We start from the raw sequence: 22,447 nt of genomic DNA on the forward strand, positions 1-22,447 counted from the left end.
TAAAATATGAAACAACATGATCTCCATCATTTCCAGGTCTGACAACCTTTTCCTCTGTTAGATGTGTGAGATGGCAAAAAAAAGAAAAATGAAAAACTTTGGAAGCCATATGTTGACAATTATAGAATGATATAAAAGGAGCTTAGGCCTCTGACACAGCTTGGAGAATAGCTACCTAACTAGAAATGCCCTCAATGAATTGTTATGTAAGCAAGGTGTTTAAGGGCTTATCTACCATTTTAGCTATTGCTATTTCAACTAACATAGTTTGTGAAAATTTTATTAGTATAAAACAACTAATGACATAATAATCATTTTAGAAACTTTTCTCATTATATAATATTTTCCAGTTTTTCATTTTTCATTTTTAATTTTTTATTTTTTTGTGGTGACATAGTTTTTCATTTTTAAAGCAACATTCATGATAGAATACTTTATGCTTATAAATATATTTTTATATGTTCAACTACTAGCTTTGGCAAAATACTTACACTATTTCAGATTGCTGTGATGGCCAATAGAGTCTCTTTCCTTAACGGAAAAAAAAAGAAAAAAAAAATACAGTGATTGGTTACTGCAAACTTTATGTCTCCTTCCCTCTCTTATTTTTTCAAATCCATTTCCTACCCCAACTAGATGCACATAACTTCTAGAGAAGCCAAACTTTGTTATTAATGCCTGATTATCAGGATGATCCTTTGTGTTGGAGTCAAAGGATGGCAGAATATGCCACACATAAATATGCTACTTTGGTGCAAGGATTATTTGAGTTAAAAACACTTAAAAAACAACAAGTACAAAAAGGACATTCTAATCTCTCCTTTTCTTCACGGAAACAGGAGATAAAAACTCTCATGTGAGAGATGTTCTTCTGCATAAGGAGAAAAAAAAAATTCTTTAACAGGGAGTCAAAACCAAGAGAATTCTATACAAACAGGCCTTGTTAAAATAATTCTTATCTCCCTTTAGCCTCCCTACATAGTTTAGTTATTTTCTACAACAAGGTAAAGAGACAATCATTCAAATGGGAAAATATATTTGCAAGCAATGCCTCCGATAAGGGCCTAATATCCAAAGAACTCATATGACTCAATAACAAAAAGAGCAAATGATCAAATCAAAAAATGGGCAGCAAATATTTGAAAAGATGTTCAACATCACTAGCTATTAGGGAAATGCAAATCAAAACCGCAATGAGATACCACCTCACACCTGTTAGAATAGCTATAATCAACAGGACAAGTAATAACAAATGTTGGAGAGGATGTGGAGAAAAAGGAACCCTCAGACACTGATGATGGGACTGCAAATTGGTACAGCCACTATGGAAAACAGTATGGAGGTTCCTCAAAAAACTAAGAATTGATTTATTATATGATCCAGCAATCCCTCTACTAGGTATTTACCTCAAAGACTTGAAAGCTCATATCCGAAAAGATATGAGCACACTGATGTTCATAGCAGCACTATTCATGGTGGCCAGGACACGAAAGCAACAGAAGTGTCCTACAATAGATGATTGTCTAAAGAAGCTGTGGTACATATATACAATGGAATATACTCAGACATAAGAAGAGATGAAATGCTGCCATTTGTGACAAGGATGGACCTTGAGATAATCCTGCTAAGTGAAATAAGCCAGACAAAGTTGAAAATCACATGATATTACTTATATGTGGGATATAAACCTAAAAGCAACAAATGAACAGGACAAACAAATAGAGACTCATGGACATGGATAATAGACTAGTGGTTACCAGAGCGGAGGGGGAAGGTAGATGGGTTAAGGGGGTCAAATATGTGGTGACAGAAAGAAATCTAACTATGAGAGGTGACCACACAGTGTAAATATATATATGCCTTACTATTAAAGTGTACAGCTTAAACTTATTGTATTTCATTAACCAATGTCACCATAAAAATTTTAATCAATTTTAATAAATAAATAAATAAAAAGTTGGGATAGTGTTAAAACTTGAGTTAGGATTAAGGTTGAGTTTATGTTTCTTTTAAGATTATAATTAGCATTAACTTTTTATTTAGTGTTTTGTTAAATTAACTTTAGACTTAGTGTTAGATTAAGAGGTAGGGCAAGAGTTAGGTTAAGATTTACATTTAGTTTTAGACTAGGTTTTGACTCAGGTTAGGGATAGGAATTATGTTAAATCAGTTTTGAGTTTATGGTTAGAGTTAGATTTATTTAAGGTTAGGGTTAGGTTTTAAGATTGAATCATGGTTAGGGTTCGCAAGAGGTTAGATATCAGTTGAGTTTGCTTTTAGGGTTAGAATTATGGTTAGGCTTAAAGTTAGTTTTGAGATTTGGTTTTAATTTTAAATTTGTGTCAAGTTTAGGTTCAAGTTTAGGGTTAGGGCTATGGTTAGGTTTTGAGTTTAGTGTTAGTGTTAGCATTATGGTTAGGTGAGGGTTAGGTTTTGGCTTGAGTTTATGATTAGAATTAGGATTTGAGTTACCTTAGATTATAGGTTTGGTCTTAAACATGAGTTTTAGTATTAAGGTCAAAGCTAGGGTCAGGTTTAGGTTTAGTGTTAGTTTTAGGATTAGGTTTAAGTTTTTGAGTCAGGGTTAGGGTTAAATTTAGGGTTAGGGTTAGGCTTATGATTATAAATAGCTTTCAGTTTACGATTTGGTGTTAAATTAGTGTTAGAGTTATGGGTAGGGTAGGATTAGTGTTTAGGTTAGGGTTTTATTTAGGATTTGGTTTAGGGTGAGTGTCAGAATTAAAATTAGAGTTGGGGTTAAGGTAAGGGTAAGGCTCAGGCTTAGGTTTAGGCTGCCTCAGCAGTGTACCCTGAATAAAATTTTGATGTACCTTGTATCCCTCATATCAAGCAATGTTAAGTGCTATAGCTAAGGTCTTGCCATATCTACATAAGAACTTCACTCATTTAAGTGAGAGATTAATATCACCACACACTCCTATAATCCATATTTTCCAATTTATACCAGCTAGTTCACATGTTGATAGGGTCCCCAGGGCCTCAACACTGGATGCAACTTGCAGACTATCGAGATCCTGAAGCTACTCTAGGAGCCTTACTTAATGATCTAGCCTTGGCATTGGAAGTGGCCAACCGCATTGCTGAACAGCTGTGGAACTCCATTTTTTGACATTTCAGAACCCATAGACTGCTCTCAAATTCAAGAAAGTAGAAACACTTCAAGAAAAATCCTTTTATTATTTTTCCTGGCTCTGCACCATCTTTTGGGAAAATATTGGCTCACCTTGATGGTATCCTGAGACAAAATTGACCCTAAATTCAGTTTTTCCTAAAGGATTAGACAGCTAACTGTCTGCTCTAAGAAAACTAAAACAGACTACGAAGTTCTTGCCACTGCTCAAAGTGCAGCCACGCTAATTACCTAGCCCAAATTTTCAGTGAAACTAGAGAAAAGGAACCAAATTCTATCATGAATATACAGCTGTGATTACTGGAGACAAAGTCCAGTTGTAAAGCTAAATTAAAACCTGAAACATTTTTTAATACTGTAAAAAAATAAATCTGGTCATTTGAAAAGAGACTGCTCAAAATTCAAAACTGAATAATGACAATCTACTTCCACTGGGTCTAAAATCTCCAAAGATGAAATCTGATAAGGCTGTGAGGAGGTGAAAAGGCTGCTTCTTCCCCACCACTGCCCCTGAATTTGGGGGAGAAACATTGATTCAAATTGACGATGCCTTTTACCCTGTTGTAGTGGACACTTTCTGCCTTAAACCATATGCAGATCCTGCAGCCTCTTCTTTGGTGTATAAAATAAATAAAGTCATAGAATTGAGGTCTCCTCACAAACACCCAGGCCTATTAATTGATACTCACTACTTCCTCATCAATTCTTTTGCCCTCATAAATATATTAGGTCAATATTTTCTACAGTAATATAAGTCCTCAATAATTTTTTCTCCTAAGTGGGAAATGTATTTTCTATTACATTTTTCTTCCTTAAACAATGGCTTAAATGAAATTAATGGGGAACATGAAGGACATGTGAAGAAAATAGTACCTCTATTCTTTCTCTTGATGGAACCCAAGCTCCTTGCACAGCAGCTAGGAACCAGGTCAGGCAGCAATACTGGCCACAACCAGTGTAATGCACACACTCAGTTGCAAGGCGCAACTGCAGGGTTCTGGGTAGCAATAGGGGGCAGTTGCAAGCACACACATAGTGGTGGAGGGCAGAGTCGACAGAAATGGCAGGACCAAATGCAAGTGCACTGACAGTTGTAGGAACTCCAGTGGTCAGTATATACTCTTGTGGCTGCACAGTCTTCTCATGCGTCTTCCGCATGGCACTGGGGCCAGCAAAGGGATTTGGGTTGGGTACATGCAGTTGCATAGCTGGAAGTGGTAGCTGCAGGTGGGCATAATAGTGCAGGCCACTGACAGGAGACAGAGCTGGGCCCATAAGTAGCTGTGGAAGACTTGGCTGTTGACTGGCTACCTACTGTGTCTCCAGGGTTTCCACACTGCAAAACAACAGTGGACACTGGTGATGCAAGTCAGGATGGGTGTGTGCAGATGCACAGCTTGAGGGGCTAGTTTCTCATATCGAATTATTTTCAAGAATTCGAAATGAGAAAGAACCTAATTTCCATCAAGATGAATGGATTAGCAATTTCTGGTACATCTATACAATAAAATACTTTATCGATAAATAATAAAAATAGAACTATTGATACAGAAACAGATGAATCTCAAAAACATTTCTACTGAGTGAAAGAAGCCAGTTATACAAGAGAAATTCATATTATATGATTTCATGTATATAAAAACCTAGAAAATGCAAATTAATCCATAGTGACAGAAATTAGACAGATATTTGCTGGGGATAGAAGGTAAAGAAGAGTAGTAGAGAGACACGTCCAAGGCACACAGAAATCTTAGGGAGTGAATGTTAAAGTCTGTTCATTATACCACTAGTGATGATGGTTTCGAGGGTGTACACAAGTATCAAAGCTTACAAAAGTGTGGTGCATTAAGTATATACAATTTATCATATTTGAAGTATACATTGATAAAATTGTTTTAAATGAAAAATAGGAGGATGCAGAGGTTAATAGTGTCAAGTTATGCTAACTGGTCAGGGGTGAGAATTTGGTCACCTAGAGTTGCATTAGATCATAGAGTTACCTTTGGTCAAGAGATAGACTCTTCTTCCCAATGCTTGGAATCTGGGCCAGCCATGTTATTTGATTCTAGCAACAAAATATGACACATTGTAAATTACTGAGCCTAGTTTTCAAAAGACCTTATAGGTTCTTCTCTTGTCCTCTTAAGTGTTGCTGCCATGTGACCATGCCAATTATTCTTCTGTAGAAGATTTGTGGGATGGGGTGTGGCGGGGAGGGGAAACACAACATTCATGCTGATAGCCTGTGAATCACCAGACATATGATTGAGTCCAGCCTAGATCCAGGTCATCCACCCCTGACTGCAGAAACAAGAGTGGACAAGAAGAGACCTACAGAGAAACAGCACAGCTGGGCCCAGACCACATAGCTGAACTCCAGAAGGTTGAGTTAATAAATAATTGACCCAATCACTAAATTTGGAAGTGGTTTGTTTCAAAGCAAAAGCTAACTAATACAAGAGGCATTTAACCTTGAAAAGAGCATTTGAGCTCAAGTGGTTGTGGGGTAAAAGAAGCTTGAGTATAGCATGTTCAGGAGAGGGAGGAGAGAGGCAGAGAATATGTTCAGAAAATTCTTTCAGGAACATTTTCCGTGAAAAGTGTTATAAAAAGACTAGGACAACTGAAGGTATATAAATGTTGGGTCAAAAACAGAGTTATTTTTACTTGTGACACATTAAACCACATAATGATAAGGATTGGTGCCAGAATTATCAATCGGCAGGCACAGAATATCAGTCTAAGGACTAGGAGATTACATTGTGGAAGGGAGAAAGAAACTTTTAATCCCTGAAAGAAAGTAAAATATGCAACCCATCATAAACCATGAGACTCATTTTGTTTGCTTTTTTCAAGAGGATATTGCAGACCCGGGAGTGATGTCAGGATGGGGTGATGACATGTCTACTGTGGGTTGCATATGTGGTCTCCAATGACTGACAGCCTTTTACGTCTTTCCTAAAGCATCCTATGGAATGTTTGAGTCTACTAGGTCTTTTGTTGATTCCAACAGCAGCCCTTTCTAAGTTAACTCTGCCAAATTCCTCAGAACAGTTGTCTGACACAACCACCCCCAACCCCTTGTGGGCACAGATTGGGGGAGACTTCTGTCTCAAGATGCAGTGGTCACCCAAGCCTGGCTGGATCATGATGATACTATAGATTCCAAGGGAGAAGGATAGGGCCAAATAAGTTTTTCCAAATTGATTTTCTCCAGGGCGGGAGAAGACAGGTGCTGAACTCTAGGGTTGTGTGGTACACAGATCTCCTCAGTGGAACTAAAGTAAAGCAGTGAAAACAAGGGAAAGCCAGGTGGCTCTCATTACAGGGAAACTAAGGGCCAGGTCTAAGCACTGTGATTCCCTTCTAAAAGGCCTCTCTCTGCTCTAGTCATGCTCTTGTCAGGCACACCAGCTTGGCACATGCTATACGGTGATTCCACAAGCTGAGAGCTTACAGTGACAGTGAAAACTGCTGTGCCCTACACAGTGATTGCTTGTCCCTGCAGCAAGCTGAGCCCCCCACAGACATGCTCTCTTCAGCTCATCTTTGAAACAGGGCTTTGTGTCTTTGTTGTGAAGAAACTTCCATGTGGATCTCTCTGATTACTTTCTTCTTACTCCTGCAGCCTTTGCACACACTGTGCAATATAACTTAAAGGAACTGTCTTGAATACCTGAATCTAAGTGTCTATACAGATGCAGACTTGGTACTGGGCGTGTTTTTTCCCCTTGATCTCTTGTACCAGGAACCAGATCTACTCTGGATATCTTCTGTTCTCAAGCCAAAATATCAAAATATCAAAATCTCAAGCACATATCAATTCTTGTGCATGTGTGTGGGTGCGTGTTTTGGACTAGTTTTCACTCTTTGTTGTGGGGGATTCTGTTAATTCCTCCTGATTATTACGTAACATGTACATAGAAATTCCAGCAATGCAGAATAAATAATGAATTTCTTTCCCTTCTTTCTCTTCAATACTTTCAAGAGAGAAGAGAGCAATTAATATCATTTTGGGGGTCTATTTTGTCAATCTGATTTCCTTGTTCCATCCCTTGAGTGCTTAGAATGAGTGAGGCTATTGAGACCTCATCTTTTCCTACTGCTGAGATCCAGAGATCAGGGCACAAAGTATCTCAAAACACTTATCCCCTTGGCCTTGGGTTAATGTCAGGAGCAAGGGCTCAGTGGATGCCTTCTGTTGGCAAGGGCATTGTTGATGTGAGCATAGAGGAGAAGCCAAGAGTTGTGGAGCTCCACTACCCTAAAGAGAACATGTCCCACAAATTATTAGTAATTACTCTTTGGACCTGAGGCAACCTGACCCAAGACCCTGAGAGTCAAAAGAAGAAAAGGAGATCCTCTTTCAGGAGAGGCTAATGGCTTTCTGTGAGATCTAGATAATTGATTTCTCCAGAGAAAAAATGCAGAAACTGCATTATCAGGGCTGTGTCTAACCATGTGGCATTTGTCTGTAATTGAATGACTATATCGATGCTTAATGAGAAATTTCTTGATACAGCCCATGTTCTGCACATGCTTTGTGGTTGCAAGAGAGTATACTTCTAAAATATTCAATTTCTCAATGTGCTCATGTCCTCAGAGGAGAATATTGCAGACCCGGGAGTGATGTCAGGATGGGGTGATGACATGTCTACTGTGGGTTGCATATGTGGTCTCCAATGACTGACAGCCTTTTATGTCTTCCCTAATGCATCCTATGGATCGTTAGGCAACTTGTTTCAATGTGGTATTTCTATCTTCAGCAGTTCCTTTTAGGGTTAACACCTTTCATGTCAGCAGGTACCTTTGCATTGCAGAGAAAATTAAAAGAATTGCCTATCCTTGCAGTAGAATTTCAGCATTTTTTTACTCTCATCTGTGTGAAAACCTGTATCTGTGTGTGTCTATGTGCCATTTTTGCTCCATCTAGCTCTTCCATTTTGAATTTCCTTCCCTCCTTCTCTCTCTCTCTAACATTATCCACAATATGGAATGGGGCATTTTGTGGCCTTTTCTTTCTTTCGTTTTTTTTTTAATTAGTTTCAAGTATACAGTACATTCGTTAGACATTTATATAGTTTATAAAATGATCCCCCAATTGTTCCTCCTCTCCTCTGGTTTTCCAACTAGCCAATATATTAATGCTAACTACATTCCCTATGCCATGCTCCCCATCCCTGTGATCATCTATCAACTACTAATTTGTACTTCTTTAACCCTTCACCCCATTCTCCCAGTCCCCCAATCCCCTTCCCTTCTGTCCATCACTGAATTGTCCACTATATTTGTGAGTCTGTTTTTGATTAGTTTGTTCTTTTCCTTAGATTCCACATATAAGTGAAATCATGCAGTATTTACCTTTCTCTGTCTGACTTATTTCACTCAGTATAATAACCTCTAGGTCCATTCATGTCATTGCAAATGGAAGGATTTCATTTTTTTTAATGGCTGAGTGATATTCCATTGTATATATGAACCATAACTTCTTTATCCAATCATCTGTTGATGGGCATTTAGGTTGTTTCCGTATCTTGGCTATAAGGAGATTGAGCATCTTTTCATGTGATTGTTATTAAATTCTATGTCTTCTTTAAAGAAATGTTTATTCAAATTCTTTGCCCATTTTAAAATAGGGTTATAATTCTATCTTAGAGTTGCAAGTATACCTATATATCTAGATGCAGGTCACTTATAAGATTTATGATTTGCAAATACACTCTCCCATTACATGAGTTGCTTGTTAACTTTCTTTATTCTCTCCAATGAAGCACAGAGTTTTCATATTGGATAATATCAACCGTATCTCTACTCTTTTATTGCTTGTGCTTTGGATATTATTTTAAAATTTGGCTTATAATAATGTCATGAAGATTTACTGCTATGCTTTTTTCCAAGAGTTTTATTTTCTATCTCTTACACTTTATCTATGAACTTTTGTCAGTTAATTTTTGTTTGTGATGTGAAGTAGATGTCTCATATCATTATTTTGCAGCTATCTAAGCCTTCTGGCCTTGTTTGATGGACAGACTCTTCTTTCCTCCACTAAATTGTCTTAGTATATTATATTTTAAACATTTTAATTTAATTTTCTGTAATCGTTTAAGCCATCTGAAAATTACAATAAACGTATTATAGAAGTAGAAAACAAATATTTTTCTTAAAAATGGTTAGAGTCAATGTTTTTCTTAAAAAAAAAGGTTAGAGATTAAACCCATATTATTACTTCAAAATATATTCAGTTTGAAATGTCATAACTATCTTAGACAAATTTTCCATGTCCATTTATGCACATTGTGTTCTTTTCCAGCCTATTTTCATTATCCTGTTCCATTTCTACACTTTATTCTGTTTCATCTTCTAGTTCTTATTAATGGCCTCCTCAGTTTCAGGGTGTGTGTGTGTGTGTGTGTGTGTGTGTGTGTGTGTGTGTGTGTGTGTCTTTCGCTTTTATTTATTTTTTCATTTTTTATTTTATTTTATTTTGTATTAATTTCTCTTTTTATGGTGACATTGGTTGACAAAATCCAGTAAATTTAAGCTGTACATTTTAACAGTAAGGCATGTATATATATATTTACATATATATATTTATGCATATATATTTACATTGTGTGTTCACCTCCTATAGTTAAATTTTTTTGTGTCCCCACATATTTGACTTCTTTTACCCCATCTACTTCCCTCCACTCTGCTCCTCCCTACCATCTCAGTTTCAGTTTTTGTTCACACACAGTTTTGATAGGTTGAAAATTTATAAATAATTTAATTATATCATTTATGATTCATTCATATGTCAAACTCTAACTATCCTTTCATGAATAGTTCTCTGTCCCTAACTTTTATGTCATGTTCAAATTTCTCTGTTATTCTGAATAGTTTTGAATAGAGATTAGAGCTCCTCTTTGGTCCAAGAGTATTATGTTCTTTAGTAAATTGTTTGGTGCCATTAAATTTTTATGCCAAGTGTTTTCTGTGTTTTCAGATAACTTGATTTCTACATTGTTGTTTTTGTTTTATGCTTATTTGTTTTTTAACTTGAGAAGGGACCAAATGTGACCAGATCAAGAAATCAAAATCTATGATTCTGGGAGCTTTAAAACTACATACGTTCTTAATCACCACCTCCTTTTCTCGACCTGACAAGATCTTAAACGCTAGGTGTGTGGTCATAGTTATGCATAGTCAAAACTTTCCAAGTGGAATCTGAAGGGTAGTAACTTTGAAGATCCCCTGATCTGTGTTATAATTATATTGGTAACTGGTCAATAAATACTAGAAAATAATATCGCTTCTATTTTAAAGCTATTAATTTTTATGCTTTGTGTCATATTATAGACATTATTATATTAAAAATGTCATATATTTGCTAATTTTATACATTTAATGTATTGGCTATGTATGAATTTATGTGTCATTGATTTCCTGTTGAGTCTACCATCTTTTTTTACATAATGACCATCTGCATTCTCTAGAGATAGTTTTTTGACATAAAGATAATTTTGTTTATTTGGTAAAAATAGAGTCAATTCGATGAGTTTCTTTTTTCAATTATAGTTGGCATACAATAATATAACAGTTTCAATTGTATATCATAGTAATCAGAGATCTACACAACTCACAAAACAATCAACCCACTAAATCTAGTACACCTCTTCCCTAGTACACCTCTTACATGTTTATTATTACATTATTAACCATCTTCTCCATGCTACACTCTACATTTCCATGTCTATTCTGCAACTATCCATTTGTACCTCTTAATCCCTTTGCCTTTTTTCGCTGCCCCCCAACTCCCTTCCCATATAGTTGCCATCAAAATATTCTCTGTATCTATGAGTTATTTCTGCTTTTGTTTTTGTTGTTATTTATTTTGTTCTTTAGATTCCACATGTACATGAACTCATGTAATATTTGTCTTTCTCTGTCCAACTCATTTTATTCAACACAATACCCTCTAGGTCCATCAAAGCAATATCTTTTTCCATTCCCTTCATTTTAGTCTGTGTGTGTCTTTTAATCTGAAGTGAGTCTCTTGTAGGAAGCATATGTAAGTGTCTTGTTTTCCTATCTTTTCAGCCACTTTAACTGTTGGAGCATTTACTTCTTTTCCATTTGAGGTACTTGTTGATAGGAATATAATTATTACCATTCTTTATTCCTGTTTTTGATACATGTTTTTTCTGCTTAAAGAAGTCCCTCTAACATTTCCTGTAATACTGGCTTAGTGATGATAAATTCCTTTAGCTTATTTTCATCTGGGAAGCCCTTTATCTATCCTTCAACTCGAAATGATAGCTTTGCTGGATAAAGTATTCTTGGTTGTAGATCCTGGGTTTTCATCATGTCGAATATTTTGTACCAAACCCTTTTGTCCTGCATAGTTTCTTTTGAGAAATCAGCTGCCAGTCTTACGGGTGCTCCCTTTTGGTAACTAACTGCTTTTCTCTTGCTGCTTTTAAGATTCCCTCTTTGTATTTAACCTTTGACATTTTAATTATGATTTGTCTTGGTGTGGGCCTCTTTGGGTTCCTGGTTTTGGGGACTCTCTGAGCTTCCCGGGGTTTTATGTCTATTTCCTTCACCAGGTTAGGGAAGTTTTCCATCATTATTTCTTCAAATAGCTCTTCAACATATTGTTTTCCTTCAGGAACCCCTATGACATGGATATTTTTATCTTTAATAGTGTCCCTTTAATAGGCTCTTTAAAATATTATTATAGTCTTTGCTTCTTTTTTCTTGCTGTTCTCATTGAGTGTCCTTGGCTTTCCCATCCTCTATATAGATCATTTGATCCTCTTTTTTATTCATTTTGTTTATTCCATTTAATATACTTCTCATCTCAGATAATGTGTTCTTCATTTCTGACTGGTACATGCTGTGTACTTGTATTTTGCTTCTATTTATAATGTATATCCTTGGACACATTTTTATGTGTTGGTTTTTATTACAGTTAAAATGTCATTTTCATACTACCATCACAGTGCTTATTATTTTGTATTTCTCTATGCCATTATTGTTGAGATTTATGCTTTCTTTTCTATACTTGAGTATGGCTAGTCAACTGGTTTTTATTTCAGTTTGAAGACCTTCCTTAAACATTTCAGGTACATTAAGTCTAGTGTTGACAAATCCCCTCAGTTTCTTTTTTCTTTATATTTTTGATCTGTAAAGGATTTTATCTGAGTTTTATAGAGTTTTATCAAATATAGTATTTATTAGGCAGGTTTTTGTTCTTTCACAACTTTGAATATATCATCCATCTTTCTCCTGGCCTGCAATATTTCTGCTGAAAAACTCTCTGAGAGTCTAATGGCTTTCAAACTTCTCTCTTGCCTTTAACTTTTGACAATTTAATTACAATGTGCATCAGCGTAGGCCTCTTTATGTTCATCCTCTTGTGGTCTTGTGGGTTTCTAGAATTTGGATGTCTATTTTGTTTTTTCAAGAATTGGGAAGTTTTTTATTATTGTTTCTTTTAATAATTTTTCTGCCTCTTTCTTCTTTTTTTTCTGGGACTCATGTAATGCATGTATTGATTTGCTAGGTCATTTCCCATAAGTCCCAGAAGCTTCTTTACTCATTTTTATTCTATTTTCTCTTCTGATTGGATCATTTCAAATGACCTGTCTATGTGCTTTCTGATTCTCTCCACTGCTTGAACAAATCTGCTGTTAATGCTGTCTATTGCATTTTCATTTCTTTTCTTGGATTCTTCAGCTCCATAATTTGTTTGGTTCTATTTTATAACCTCTGTCTCTGATGAACTTCTCATTTATTCCCATATTGTTTTCCAGATTTCTTTTTTTGAGCTATCAGTGTTGTCTTGTAACTTGGTGAACTTGTTTAAAACAATTTTTTTTAATCTTTTGTAAAAAAAAAAAAAAATCCATAAATTGCCATGGCTTGAGAGTCGATTACTGGAGATGTTAATATTTCTTTGGCATTGTTATTTTTCCTGATTTTTTTTTATATTGTTGTTGTTTCTCATAGTCTTCCATTGGTGTCTGCACATTTGAAGGAGCACTCACCTCTTACAGACTTTACAAATTGCCTTTCCCAGGGAAAAATTTTTATTGGCACATGGGAAGGAGATTCCTGGCTGGGTAAGCTACATAGTTGTGCCGGGTACAGCTCCAGGTGTGGGGAGATGCAGAGATGCTATCTGAAAGGCATATGGTGGCACTGGTTCCAGGGGCAAGAAGGGGTACAGTTCTGAAGAGTATGTGGTAACAGCAGTTCTTCAGCATGTGTGGGAGTTCCAGTTTCTGGGAGATGTGTCATAGTACTGCTTCCCAGGGGTGCATGTGAGTGTCAGTTCTGGGAATTGTTATATTGTGGCCCCACATTCACAGCATAGGCATCTACTTGAGAAACCAAGATCTGAGGTGTGGGCATCCATGCAAGAGCACTGAGCTGGGAGGTGAGCGCAGCAGAGGGGTTCCAGGAAATTCTATCAGCTGAGCTCAATGTTGACAAAGATTGGGGGCATTCTCAAAGGCTAAGGCTGTGGGCATCAGCGGCGGTGGTGGTGACCAGGGCTGCTGGGATCTTTCTGCTCTTCTTTTCTTCTACAGTGGAAGTCATGCCTGATTCCCCTTGGTGCAGTCCTGTGCTGACTGGAGGATGGAACGATGTAGTCAAACATATCCTACACTTCTTTACGTAGCTATTCTAAATTTTTGTGCACCTCTGTGTTGGCACAGCTTCTTAATTGTACTCCAGTGTTCTCCCAGGGACATATTCCTTAGCAGTCAGGCATCATTTTATTGTTTTGTGTGTGTGTGTGTGTGTGTGTGTGTGTGTGTGTGTGTGTGTGTGCGCTAGGATTAACACTGGAGCCTGCTAGTAATCTATCTTTCTGATGTCTATTACACTTGTGTTTTAGTTTACAATTTCCTCATGACTAGGTAAAACATCTTTTCACATGCTTATTTGAGGTTCATGAATCTTCTTTGATAAAGTGTCAATTCAAAATTTTGTCCATTTTGTGTTGTTTTCTGATTATAAAGTTCTGAATATTTGTTATCTATTCTGAATACAAGTCCCTGCTCAGACAGGTGACATAAATATTTATTCCCTGTCTGCAGCTTATGTTTTCATTTCCTAAAGTCTGCCACAAAATATCTTGCTTTTATTATGATATTTGCCTCACTCTAGTATATCAATAGTCTTTGGAAACAAATGACATCATTCTATATATAGCATTCTGTTTTTAGTAGTGGTATTTCCATTTATAAAATAAAGTAATTCTCGATCATTGAAAATGTCAAGTCCTAGAAAAGTAGCATTCCTTCATGTGATATTAACAACATTCTCTAACAGTTGTTAGCCAAAGATTCATTTGATGAATCTGACTATGTATACATTTCTGTTACATTAGGATTAGAGATAAGTTCTCTTTGTATATAACTCCAAGAACAGTTTTTATATTTTATTTTCACAGTGAATACCATCAGATTTTCTTCAGCCTCAAAGAGCATATTTATGTAAAATTAAATTAACACTGGCAGTGAGTTGTACTTTTTTTTTCTAAATGGGAAAATGGGGTTAAAAACGTATTTGATATGAACAGTAACAGAAGAAAAACTCAAGTTCCCCAGAAAGAGTGCTAGAGAAAATTTTTTTGAGTAATTCAAAATAATTTCAATTCAAAATAAAACACCACTATATGAAAACTGTCTAAAAATATCTCAAATATTGTGTTAGCATTAACACAAAACAAAGATGAAAATTATATACAAATTCAAAACATTAAAACATAAAAATTGAAAACCAGAAAAACAGTGATTGTATAAAATAATCAAACATAAATCATGAGTAATAAAATTTATTATTGAATGCTCAAAGGTAGGTTGACATTGAAGAAGTTAGGTTTATACCAAATAATTCTGAGACAAGTAATAGAAAATATTTAAAAAGAGAAAATTATTCATTAAATCTATATTAAAATTTTAAAAAGAGAGCTATTTTTAAAATCTAAGAATTTTTTTTAGATAATCTAATTTTAACAGCAGAGAATGTTCAAATGTAAGATTCGAAATGATAGAGAAGAATTAATTGCAAATAATATTTATAAACACCTGCAGAAAGCAACTTACTGAAGTTTGTTTGTTTGTTTGTTTTAAAGGGAATTAGAAGTCTGGAATGAAATGTTTTGTTTTCAAAGAAAGTAAAACTTAACAAAGTTCCCAGAAGTCAGGCATGCCTGCCAAGACAAGCTACCATGCCTTTACCCACTGCCACTGGTTGACTTGGGCCTATGTCCTTTTCATTAGCTCTCTATCATACCCCTGTTAGGAAAAACAGGGAGCATGCCAGGCATCATGGATGGTGGAAGAAACCCAGAGACCTTACACACTGACCCATAACTCAGAGTGAAAAAAAAACAACCAACAAGCAACCAAAAAACTATCCCTGTATTCTCAGCATGGCTAAGCAGCAGGCTTGACAGAAGACACAAACCCAAAAGCTGGGGCACCAGGTTAGGCTCAAGCAGGACTATGAGAGAGAAGAGTATCCAAGGTGTGGATTGGGAAAGTGGAGAAGGGCTGAAAAAGAGTGAAATGACTGAGATACCAACCATGTTTATTCATGTTTAAGTTATTTTTATATTATAAATCTATAGTGCTAAAAGGACTTTTGTAGTCTCAGCCTTTGGATGTCAATCTGCTGAGCTGGTGTTGGCACCCATAAACAATAAAATAAAATAAAATAAAATAAAATAAATAAAATAAAATAAAATAAAATAAAATAAAATAAAATAAAATAAAATAAAATAAAATAAAACAGGTAAAGATGGATTAAAGGTAAAGTAAGTGAAAGAGTGACTAAGAAAAGAAAAAAAATTGGATGGGTTTAAGTAGACATGCCAATATAGGTAAATAAAAGTTTGAAGAAATGTGCAGATTAAAAAACAGAGGGTTGAACATGAAGGCTAGCATAGAAAACTAATGAAATAAATAAATTGGAAAAAGAAAAACAGATCGAGTCTACGGTCATGCCACCCTGAACAAGCCCAATCCCGTCTGATCTTGGAAGCTAAGCAAGGTTGAGCCTGGTTAGTACTTGGATGGGAGACCACCTAGAAAGACCAGGTGCTGTAGGTGTAAAAAATAAAAAATAAGGGATTGTAAGATGACAAAGTCCTTGCAATCTGTGATGTCAACTAAGGGTTGCCTCGCCTAAAAAAATAATAAAAATAAAAAAAATAAAAAGAAATACAGATCAAAAAAATAAAGAAAAGAGAGAAGAGCTAGAAAAGAGGCTAGGTGGGATCTCAGCAAGCATTATAGCATTGACAAAGAGCTGTTTATTGAGATTAAATCCTCCCTCAAAAAAGCCTTGATTGGTACTCACCTGTGCCAGTCAAGAGGCCCAGAAGACCTAAAGCCACGTCAATTTGACCCTCTCTGCCCAGAGCTCCCCTCTGGGGATTCCACATGCCCGGAGGATGGCTGGTTCTAGTTTGCAAAAGAGCAAACTGAGAACAGAGCCAGGAAAAGTGGAAGCTCCAGGGGGAAAGTGGGTAGGCTGAGAGAGTGACTTGTGGACAGTTCTTCATCAGTCAATAGACCTGAAGTGAAAGCATGAATATTGGTGAGTGAGACAGTCAGGACAGGGGTAGACTGGAACCCCACATGGCCAGCTGCCCTACAGTACCCCTGGGGTCTGGCCAGGTGCTGATTCTCCAAGATGGGGCAGGGCTATGACTCCTATATCTCCTAATTCCAGGCCATTTCTATGCCTGGACCCCAGGGCACTGGGCAGAACCTGGCCAGCTCTTGTCCTAAGCCTTCTCTGAGACTTGGTTTCTTCATCCTTGCCAACATTGGTAGCTGGAGAGTTGGGATAACAGGCCATAGACAGAGGGCTTCATTCAACAGCAAATGTTAAATTTGTGTGTCCTGAACTCGGAATGACTTGTCAGGACTCCTGTGTCCTGCTAGGACTCCATCAAGACCAGACCCCTCCTGGGGCCCTCACTAGTGTGTCACACCATCTCCTCCTTAGCTTCTTCCCAGACCAGAGCAGAGGGGCAGGGTATTCATGATCCCCTGGCCCCAGGGTTAGGAAGCCTTCTCTGGCCTCTACCAGAGGGCCAGCCATTATCTGCTGGCCTACTGGGAGCCCTGCCTCACCTGCCATGCATTGACTTCTTTCACCACTGATTTCATGGCTGCATCTGCATTATCTATATTTGTCCAGAAGCTGCAAGCTGCCCTCTTCAGCCCAATGGCCGCTCCAGCCACCAGTCTTTAGTCCAGAGATGGCTAGCTGACACCCCTGAGAACTTTTGGGTTGCTTTCAGCCAGGAACTCCAGCCTCTGCCACTTATTAGCTAGAAACCTCACATAATCATTCTGACACTGGCCCTTTCAGTGAGTTCCCCAAGCTACCAAGGGAAGTGAGATATGTTAGACCAAAAGGAACAGGGCCCTTATGATTTCACTCCCATGTGGGCTTAGAACAGAGAGACCAAAAAGACACAAAGCAAAGAAACACACAAAAACAAATTCAGAGGCATTGACAGACTGGTGTTGACCAGAGCATAAGGGCAGTGGGGGCAAAACAATATGTGTATACAAGGGTCAACTCTAGGGTGATGGTTAAAGACCAGGCAGCGGGTGCTGAGCTCTCCATGCAATAAAAGAACATTGAATTATAAGGTAGCACATCTGAAATTTGTGTAAGGTTATTAAACAGTGTATACCCACTAGGTATCCTTTGGTAAAAGATACAGACAGCAGCAAGTTTTGGTGTGCCAAACACAACTCGGACATTCTAGTGACAAACGATTTCTGGAAAAACTTCAAATTTGGTTGAATTCGATGGGACCATTTTTCATCCATTCGCAGTGATGGCTAGCAAAGAACATTCAAGTAACCCAAGACTAATTTTAAAATGACTGGCAGACCACGTTCATCACTTTTTCATAAAACATGTCCAACATGTTAAAGCTCTGATTTGAAAATGAGATGAACTCCAAAAGCATGTGTTCAACTCTTAAGGGGAAGTCGGCTTCTGGACAGCCAGAAGAGTTACAGCATAATACATTCTGCACCAGGTCGAAAGAAATATGGAAATGGAAAGTATGCCATAACACTTAATTTATGCTCCATTTCTCGATAACTCTCAAGGAGTTAAACTTTGTAGAAAAATTAACAAGCTCATCAAATCAAAATGGGATTAGGGTGCAATCTATCTCCTTGGCTTTGGGCTAAAATGTGGCTCCCCAGGACACAGGCAGGTCCCAAATTTCAGACAGTTCTGCCCTGTCGAGGTGGTTGCCTCTTTTTAAAACCCTATTGTGATTTCTCCCCAGACACAATCTGGAATCCATAAGGAATACAACAGGTTGCTATAAATTCAATGACACAAATTATCCTAAATAGATCAGTGTGAAAATTCTTTTCCAATATTAGATGAGAGGTGGGGAGAGCAAAAGGGGCCACTGGCATCAATTGTACAGTAATAGATACTACAAAAACTTCCTGCCCTCAGCTGACTTCATCCCAAATCCTAAGGACGTAGTGACTTTTAATTTGAGGAGAGAAAAGGGTACTCTTTAGCCTATTTCCTTTCTATAATTTCTCTGACCATTAAAATTTGTCTACATTTTTTAAGCAGTTTGAGGGGTACAATATAACCTTTCCTATCTCTCCACATGTTCACCACACTAAGTCTAGTAATCATCTGTCATCGTTCAAGCCATACCCAAATTACTGACATTATGTTTCTCATCATTTTCACTCACTTTTCATACCTATACCTCCCAAACTCATACAGATCTTTGTGGGGAAAATTCTAGGAAACATACTCTCATCTAGAATTTGGTACACACAGCACACACTTGGTACGCACAGACTGATTCACACACTTAAGCAGACACACAATTCCTTCCTGTCATCAAACACATTTCGACACACCCAGACACTCACAGAAATTTTCACACAGACACACAGTTGCAGACACTCATATATATACACTGACCTGGAAGTTTACAACCACGCATCTCATACCCAGAGACACAGACAGGCAGCGAAGGCACCCTACCAGGCACTCATATCCACTCAGTGTTTCACTAAATTTGGGAACTGGCACATCGACAAAAGACCCATAGCAGGACAGTCTGACATAGGCAGCCCATGGCTGTCCCTGTCTGACAGAAACATATAAGTAACCCTCCAATTAAGTCAGGCACCCCAACCAGGCCCTTGAACCACCATGCTTTTCCCTTCACCTCCCTGCATGCCTGGGACTTGCTCAGCCCTCTGGCTGACCTTGCCTTGGAATGAAAGGGAGTATGCTTGGCAGCATGGCTTGGAGAGGGGGTGCGGGGCATGCATTTCTTGAGCCATAGGCCAAGCTTAGAAGAAAAATCACCATAGCATATGCCCCCAGCACCCAGCCCCCTGCTGCCCCAGCCTAGCAGGGTAGGGGCCTTGACAAGAGGCAAGATCCCAGGAGCTGGGGTACTTAGTTTGGGCCCCAAGTTCTGCTCTGCCAGTGAAGGGTATCTAGGGTAAGGATGGAAAAAGAGGAGTAAGTCCTGGAAGGTGCTGAAATGGGTGGGGTGTGGATCAGGTGTGTGCTGCAGGGCGGATGGGAGATGGGAGAGTGGTAGAGGGCAAGGAGGAAGAATTGGCTGCAGGGTGTAAAGAAACCTGGAGAAGAGGAATGGTGTGGTTGTGAAGGCAGAAGTTTGAAGAAACAGGAAGTGTAGGTGGAGGCTTAGAGTAGAAGGCATTTAGAACGAGGGGAATCTGAACAAAGTCAGGGCTTTGGGGTGATGCAAGGACACTGAGAAGAGGTGGGGGAGGGGAAAGACCACTGTCTGGACAGCATCAACAGCATAAACAACAGCTGTGATTTATTGAGATCTAGTTCTTTCTCATAGGAGCCTTGATTGGGCTTATTCATCTTCCTAGACTGAAACTCTAAAGCATAAAGATGTTGAGCATCTTTTCACATCTTTTCTTCCAAGAGTTTTGTTGTCTATCTCTTACACTATGTCTATGATCTATTTTTAGTTAATTTTTGTATGTGATGTGAAATAGATGTCCTGTATTATTTTGCAAATATCTAGGCATTCTGGCACTGTTTGTTGAACAGACTCTTTTATCCATTGAATTGTCTTAGTACATTACATTTTGAACATTTAAAATTTTTATATTCTTTGAAGCCATCTGAGAATTACAACAAACGTATCATAGAAATAAAATACTAAGATTTTATTAAAATAAATCAGTAAATGAACCAATATCACTAGTTCAATGTATATTCCGTTTAAAATGTCATAACATACAAATTTTCTATGTACATTCATGCACAGTGTGTTCTTTTCTAGCCTATTCTTATTATCTTGTTACATCTCTATGCTTTATTCTGTTTCATCTTCTATTTCTTATTACTGGCCATCTTAGATTCTGTTTGTTGTTTACACACTTTTTTGTTAGATTGAAAGCATAAATCATTTGATTATTATATTCCTGGATACATTCTTAGATACATTTCATATATCCAACTCTAAATATCCTTTCAAGGGTGTTCTCTGCTCTTAATTTTTATGTGTCACATTCAAATTTCCTCTTTATTCTGAGTAGTTTTGAATGGAGATTAGAGCTCTTCTTTGGTCCAAGAGTAACTTATGATTTTATGCTTTCCAGTAAATTGTTTGGTGTCTTTAAATTCTTAGGCTAGTGTTCCCAACTGTGTGTGTGTGTGTGTCTGTGTGTCTGTGTGTTTTCAAATAACTTGATTTCCAGGTAGTTTTTCATTCCTTTTTGTTCTTTAAGTTTAGAATAGTTTTAATATGACAAGATCAAGAACTTCAAATCTATATTTTTCACTCATGAAATAATTTTTTAAAACTCTTTACATGTACCTTGTTTTTTAAATCTTTATTTTAAAATACAGAAATTGTATAAAACACATATATATACTTTAAAGGGAAATAATAAAATGAACTCTTCTGTATTCACTGCTAGTTTGAATTTAACCAGTACCTCTGAAACCTTTATGTGTCTTATCACATCCCTTTCTCCCTCTCAGAAGTAACTATTATATGAATTGTATAAATTATTCTCCTTAATTAATTAACTTATATTTTATTTTTTATTTTTATTTTTTATGGTGATATTGGTTAATGAAATCTAATAAGTTTCAGTAGTACACTTTAACAGTAGGCATATATATATTTACACTGTGTATTCACCTCCCATAGTTAGATTTCTTTCTGTCACCACATATTTGACCCCCTTTAACCCATCTACCTCTCCCTTCCTTCCCCACTCCCTACCTTTAGTAGTCTACAGTCCATGCCCATGAGTCTCTATTTATTCTGTTCATTTATTGCTTTTAGTGTTACGGAAAAAAATCCCAAAACCAGTCCAGCGAAAAACCAAGCAGTAACTCAGAGAGAAAGACAACTCAGGTTTATTATGTGAGCTCCCAGAGGAGCTAGTGCTCTGAAGATCTGGGTAGTGTGCTCAGTGACAACATTCCTTATATGCAAGGATTTTACACAAGCTAATTGGTCAGTTTGAACACGGACCATTACAAATGGCAGGGGTTGCTATGGGTTATGGGCAGTTTAAACAGGAATGTAGGCAATATATCTGTTATCTAGATAGAACAATCCAAGGGAAAGGTGAGTCTTCAGTTCATTTAGAGACCAGTCTGACCTTAGGCCTATGCAGCAAGCATGTTTACAGAAGCAAAACAAAGAGCTGATTACAAGGTTAGTCATTTGAGTGGAAAATTCCTGAAATTCCCTCTTCATTAGGTTTATATCCCACATATAAGTGATATCATATGATTTTCAACTTTTTCTGTCTGGCTTATTTCGCTTAGCATGATTATCTCAAGGTCCATCCATGTTGTTGCACGTAGTAGCATTTCATCTCTTCTTATGTCTGAGTATATTCCATTGCATATATGTACCACAGCTTCTTTAGACAATCATCTATCATAGGACACTTCTGTTGCTCCCATGTCCTGGCCACTGTGAATAGTGCTACTATGAACATTGGTATGCAAATATCTTTTCAGATATAGATTTTCAAGTCTTTGAGGTAAATACTCAGTAGAAGGATTGCTGGCAATTCTTAGTTTTTTGAGGAACCTCCATACTGTTTTCCATAGTGGCTCTACCAATTTGCAGTCCCACCAACAATGTATGAGAATTCCTATTTTTCCACATCCTCTCCAACGTTTGTTATTACTTGTCCTGTTGATTATAGCTATTCTAACAGGTGTGAGATGGTATCTCACTGTGGTTTTGATTGGCGTTTC

General features: G+C 37.3%; 1 pseudogene; it reads left to right on the forward strand.

The window, feature by feature from the left end:
* Window positions 1–16,141: 16,141 nt before the first annotated feature.
* Window positions 16,142–16,260, forward strand: LOC112476961 (annotated as a pseudogene).
* Window positions 16,261–22,447: the final 6,187 nt, after the last annotated feature.

This window comes from Pteropus alecto, unplaced genomic scaffold (assembly GCF_000325575.1).
Source record: "Pteropus alecto unplaced genomic scaffold, ASM32557v1 scaffold483, whole genome shotgun sequence".
Taxonomy (NCBI): domain Eukaryota; kingdom Metazoa; phylum Chordata; class Mammalia; order Chiroptera; family Pteropodidae; genus Pteropus; species Pteropus alecto.